General features: G+C 40.1%; 1 long non-coding RNA gene across 1 annotated transcript; it reads right to left on the bottom strand.

Annotated features, from left to right (window-relative positions):
- Positions 1 to 314: 314 nt before the first annotated feature.
- LOC123102806 (uncharacterized) lies at positions 315 to 6,519 on the bottom strand. The gene is made up of 3 exons (XR_006449389.1): positions 5,790 to 6,519; positions 4,205 to 4,278; positions 315 to 1,212 (listed from the first exon to the last, which is right to left on the bottom strand). It is a non-coding gene; the product is annotated as an uncharacterized lncRNA (long non-coding RNA).
- Between the last annotated feature and the right edge of the window lie 6 nt (positions 6,520 to 6,525).

Below are 6,525 nucleotides of genomic sequence, written 5' to 3' on the forward strand. Positions count from 1 at the left end.
CCCTTCCCCCTGACTCCCTCCCCTCCATAGCACCACCGACCTCCCTCCACTGCGCCGCCAGACTGCGCCACCGGCCTGCCTCTACCACGCCCCCAGCTTCCCCGAGCCAAACGCGGCACCCACCACCACCAGGCGACCCCGCCGCCGCTCCTCCCTCAGCCGGTGACACCGCCGCCGCCCATCCCCAAGCAGGCGCCTCCGCGTCCGGCCCGACCCTAGCCACAGACGCGCTGCAACCCCGACCCCAACCGGCAACACACCACACCCCGCCTCCAACAGATCGGGAGACATCGCCGCACCACTTCCCGGAGCACGTCGAGGGTCGTCGGATCTGGCAAGATCCTTCACCGCCCTTTACTCGCCGGTGACCACTTTCCATTTTTTTGGAATTGAAGTTCAGGTACAACAGAGGAAGAAAACTTCAGATAGTTCTTGCATATAAATTCAGAAGATTGTTGTTCATACAGTGATTGACTTTCCATTATAAATGTACGTACATGTTTATGCCTACGCACCACCACTGCCTGCAACCCTCCTGACGCAGCCGCTCAAATTTCCCATCGTGGCGGTCGCAGCGTCAATTGCGACTGGATGGAGATGCAAAAATGGTCGTACGCACTAAAACAAATCCTCCCGACAGTCCGTCAGTAGCATAGGGTAATTCATTTACTTGTTCTTGCAGATGCTAGAGTAATTTCCTTCGGTCCACACTGAGCACAGGTCATGGCATCTATTTCTTATTTTTTTTCTGTATGAAAAATTATGAAAAGGAAGCAATGGTCTGGCTGGAAGAGCAGTCCTAGTTGAGTTCTCCCTACGGATACTTAGAATTATATTTCCAAATATTAAGTTCCCTTTGATATTTGATTAGTACTCCACCTTACAAGCAAGGATGCTCTAAAAATCAAACACATGATGCTTGATACACCGCGACTCAAGTTCTCTGTTATTTCCTATTGAAGGTCAGCAGCAGGGCACAAGGCACATCAGGACGGTTGCCCGGACCTAGCCTGTATCCATTCTGCCTCTATTAGAACTGTGACGGCCATGCGTCCGTCGAGCATCGACTTTGTCTGTCTGTGAGCACCTCTTCCACACAATCAACCGCAGATACACGGATACACATGTACTCGTATACTTGTACTTCATAGCTTCTGACCTCTCTGAATTTGTGTGCATGTTTTTGGTGCATGTCATTGCATAGCTCCACCACTGAATTTGGAATTTCAGTCAATGCTTAAACTTGATAAAAAGAGCAAGAAACAATGACAAATGATGTGTGTTTTTCAGGGAAGTGAGCTGAGAATTTAGATGTTCCTTTCACAATATTGAGGGCATCGATCAAGCTAGTATATGGTCGTTAAAAACTAGTATGATGTTATGTATTTATGGTTGTAGGAAAGATGGTTTCTATGTCAAAAGTATGTGGTAGTTGTGTGTGCGTGTGCCCGCGCGCGTGTTTCTATGTGTGGTTGTGTGATGGGTGTGTCCTTCTATTTTATTCATATGTAAAAATGAAAAAAGGTCTCATATATGAGATAAGAAATTAGTTAAAAAATGTAATAATGAAAAAATGTTATCCATGAAAATTCTCATATTCTTAAAATAAAGACCAAGAAGTTCAAGTAAAAAAGAAGAATTTGATGTCTATTTAACAATTGTGATTTTTCACGTGTCAAAAAGATTTTCAACCAAGAAGTTCAAAATATAATAATCAAGGAGTTCAATGTTTATAGAAAAATTGAACGACCTTGCTTCTTAAAAAACAGGAACTTCAAATTAAAAATAGCAAAACAAGAAGTCCAAATTAACAAGATGGAGCTATTCAATGATTGTAGGAAACTTGGATTTTTCTTGTTATTAAAGAATGGAAACAAGAAGTTCAAAAATTTAAATAACGTAGTAGTTTGATCTATAAAAAATAGAAAAGTCCAAATCTGCTAACGGGAAGATCATAAGAAGTTCAAACAGAAAAATACAGAAGTTCAAAAGATAACAATGCACTTTGAAGTGGATATTTCACCGTTTCTAAAATAAAAAAAACAAGAAGTTCAAATTCTAAAAATAGAGCCGTTCAAAAATCATAAAAAAGGATTTTCATCGTTTCTAAATAAAAAATGGCACTTCGTTATTTATGAACAAGCCCTCCCACCCCCGTTGTGGCCATGCTTGACCCACGGCTTCTGGCCATCATCGTGGTCAGTCCTCTGCCTTTAATATTTCTTCAAGACAAGCATTTTGAAAAAATGGAACCTGAAGATACCGGTTCTTCCGTCGGCCGAGCGGTGGATGCAACACACTCCATCACTGTCAAAAAATGGGTGCTCCCAGATACATAAATTTTCTCTTGCGTACGTGTGTTTCTCTCGGGCAGAAAGAGAGAAGTTCATCCTAGCTATTGGGGTCGTTCAATGTGTATACTAAAAGAAGGGGGGAACAACATGTGAGCATCAGTGTGTGGGTGTTGTTCTATTATGTCTGTGTGTGTGTGTGTAACTTTTGCACAAAAATAAACTCTAGAAGTTCACAAAACCCCGAAAAGCCTACAAGTTAAAAGACAAAACAATAGACAATTTTTTCCGTCTCTGAAACTAAACCAAGAAGTTCAAATTTAAGATACATAGCAGGGTCAATGTTTATAAGAAAATTAGAATTTTTTATATCTAAAGAAAAGCAAGAAGTTCAAAATAACATAACACATGACTTTGATGCTTATGTTTTTTTATAAAAAGAACATTGTTTTACGGTTTCAAAAAATGGAAAAATAAAGTATTTCAAATAAACCAAGAAGTTCAAATTATAAAAAACAAGTTCAATATTTATAAAAAAACATAGGTTTCCTTTGTTACTAAAGAATAAAATTAAAGAAGTTCAAATTAAAATAAAAAGAGTAGTTTGATGTTTATAGAAAACTCAAATTCTTTCCATTTCTTGGAAAAAAGTATGAGGTTCAATTTAAAAAAAGTGTTTGATGTTTATTTGAAAACATATATTTTGTAAGAATAAGATTAAGAAGTTCAATTCGAAATAACATAGAAGTTCGAAGAAAATAAAAAACTCAGATTTGTTGCAAAAAGTTTACGTGCACCCCCATGCATGGTTCATAATTTATATCGCGGCATGTCCGACCTCCAATTACATGTTTTAAAAATGACAAAAAATGACGTCGGACCTTCAATTGTATGTAATTCGACGTACACACAAAAATGTGACAGAAGTTCGTAGTGAAAACAGCGAGAAGTTCAAATACTGCAAGCAATGCATTTCAGGTGAGAATAGAAGTATAGAAAAATAAAGGCTTAAAAATTTTGTTGACAGAAGTTCAAGTGCTCTGTCCGGGGAAGTTTAAAAATTCTTGCGAGAGAGGTTCACCATGTATTTCCATGCTTTAATCAAAATATAAAAAGGTGAAGTTCAAATTGAAATAACACAGAAGTTCGGAGTTTATTAAAACCTAGGATTTACCTGTTCAAAAAATAATAAACACAACACCATTTTTTGCATTTTTAAAAACAACTCATAAACGAAAAAATGGTTGCTAGAAGTTCAAGTGCTCGGCGAAGAAAAGTTCAAAAAATTCTTGTGAGAGAGGTTCACCGTGTATTTAGATGTCCAAAATACGTAAAAAATATGTTGTTTTTTGGGTTTTAAAATAATTCTCTCAAAACAGAGAGAAGCTCAAAATGATAATAACCAAAAGTTCACATACTACATGGTGTGTGTTTCGTATAATAAAAATACAATAAAGTAAAACAGAGTGAAGTTCAAACAAACATGCCCCAGAAGTTCAACTACTTCACACAGTGCAAAAACAGCACGTCAAAAACAGAGTGAGGTTTAAACAGACATGCCCGTGAAGTTCAACTACTTCACGCAGTGCATTTCCGTTCGCGATGAACGCAGAAATCATGATCTCGCCATTTTCTAATTTACCTAAAAACTACAGGAATATCATTTGTATAAGTTTCAAGTCCTTGGTCGGAGAAAGTTAAAAAAATTGTTGTGAGAGGGGTTTGTACAAAAGGAATATCATTTGTGTAACACTGACGATGGATGAGAAAATGACAAATAAAAATACGTCATAGAAGTTCAACTGAAAACAGCAGGAAGTTCAATTACTACAATGGATGAATTTCAGATGAAAAACTTTTAAAATTTTCGCGAATATGAAAAAACGATCAACACGGGAAAGTTAAGTGCTTACAGCAGCTTTCCACTGGTATATCACTTGCTCAATTTCGGTGAGTGGATGGAGAGTTACGAGCAGTGGATGGAGACCTACAAGCAAAAAAATCACGTGAAAAACAGAGTGAAGTTCAGGTACACGCGCCGAGAAGTTCACGTTCTTCACGCGGTGCATTTTCGAAGAATCTGTTTCGCGATATAGGCAGAACGCATGATCCCGTTGTTTTCGAAATTACTTGAAAACGGCTAGTAATTAGAGAAAACCATCAACATGAAAAAGTTTCACATTTTCCATAGCTTTTCAGCGGTATATTATTTGCCCCATTCTGATCAAGTTTGTAGAAATTACGGCGAAAATACGTTTTTCGCCATTTTTGAAACCGACTTAAAACCGTAAAGAATTGGATGAAACAATACATACCAAAAAGTTACGCACTTGTTCAAGCTTTCCAACGCCATATCATTTGCTGCATTCGGACGAACGGTTAAAACATTAGCTCGAAAATACGAACTCGGTAGGACTTGGAGCATTTTCTAAATTACTCTTAAACCATTCAAAATTAGAAAAAAACTTTCAAGATGAAAAAGTAGCGCATTTTCACAAGCTTTCCAATGCCGTATCATATGCCTCCATTGGATTAGCCATTTAGAAATGACATCGAAAAAACGAACTCAGCTTTTTGGTTTACAAAATTTTACGCTTTTTCAAATTACTCTTTAACCATAGGGAATTAGAGAAAACTTTCAACATGTGGAAGGAGCGGTTTTGCAACAGCTTTCCAACGCCATATTATATGCCTCATTCTGATAAACGGTTTAGAAATGCGATCGAAAATACGATTCACGTTTTTTGTGCGAAGAAAAAACAGTTTTCAAAACTGCTCTTAAACCACTTATATTTTGCCAAAAATTTAAGTTGGGTCATGATACTGATGTCCATAGCTTTCCAACGGTATATGGCAAGCCCCATTTCGGCAATGTTGGTGGAAGTTCAACCTAGTTCATAGGGAAGTTCAACGTACTACTAGCGGGGCAGGTCAGGTTGTGATCAGAATATTATTCTGATTCCGTGATCAGAATAGTGTTTATGTATATATATATATATATATATATATATATATATATATATATATATATATAGCCGGTCTATTCTGATAATATTATCCGAATAGTTATTCTGATAACACTTCCGCACTGCACGTTCAATGCAAGTGCATGTCAGTGTTTGAACCAAGTGTGCTGCAGTACTCACACGAGTGAACTTCGTGTCGAAAAAACTGCATACAGTGTTTTTTCGGTACTGTTTTCGCTCTAACTTTTTAACCGTCTATCCGAACGAGGCATATAATATATCGTTGAAAAGCTATTGATTAGGCGCAACTTCACCATGTTGAACACTTTTCGAGATTCCTCTCGGTTTGAGAGCAGTTTCAAAAATGGTGCGGTGGATGACGAGTGGCAGCAAGCGTATTTTCATGATTTTTTCTAAACCGCTCATCGGAATAAGACAAATAGAAAGGCCGAGGTTTGCAGACTGCACCGCTGCGGTAGACGGGCAGCAGGCAAGGCAGCCAGGGGACACGGGGTGTGAGGTCGGCCCTGACCTGCGAGATGCCGCCGTCAGCCTGTCCGTGGCGTGCCGCCCCGGCCTGCTTGTTGAGGGAAGCTGGGAAGGAATATACTGTACAAAGCTGCATATTGCTCGACGGAGACCCACTGGAGAGATTGTGAACCCAAGGGCGGAGCCATTCCTTTCTGCAGTTCTCTACTGCAAAAAAATCAAACATGAATGCACATAAACATTGAACCGAATTGGATAACACAAAAAACAAACAAAATCAAATTGAAGAACTGCATGACGGAGACTCATTTTTGTGAGATTTGTGGCAGTTGGGGGGTGTTGCACGAGAAGGAATTGGAGATGGGAGAGAGAGAGAGAGAGCTCCCTCTGAACGGCATATGTGCATCCACAAACAAAAAATCAAAAAAAGAACTGCCCGTGTGCTACAAATCGAAGGAGCTCCTAGGCTCGGGGGCAGGGCGCCACAGCCTCAGCCTCCTCCTTCTGGTTGGGAGCCGCCGTCTGTTGGTGCTACCAAAGAGACGGATGCACCAAAGGGAGGGAAGAACGGTGGAATGCTGTGGTTTTGGCCGGATCCATCCGGGTCGCACAGGACCATGGCTGGCCAGATCCGTCGATTGGTGGGGCAGGCTCGGGAGCAGTCTATCTTGTGCGAATCTGGCAACCACCGAGGCAGGGCTTTGGGGTGTGGCGGCGGTTGGTTGGGGGAGACAGGGGAGGGAGGAAGAAGAAGGTGGGGCATCGGGGCAGAGCATGGG

The sequence above is a fragment of the Triticum aestivum genome, chromosome 5A (genome assembly GCF_018294505.1).
Source record: "Triticum aestivum cultivar Chinese Spring chromosome 5A, IWGSC CS RefSeq v2.1, whole genome shotgun sequence".
NCBI classification, from domain to species: Eukaryota; Viridiplantae; Streptophyta; class Magnoliopsida; order Poales; family Poaceae; genus Triticum; species Triticum aestivum.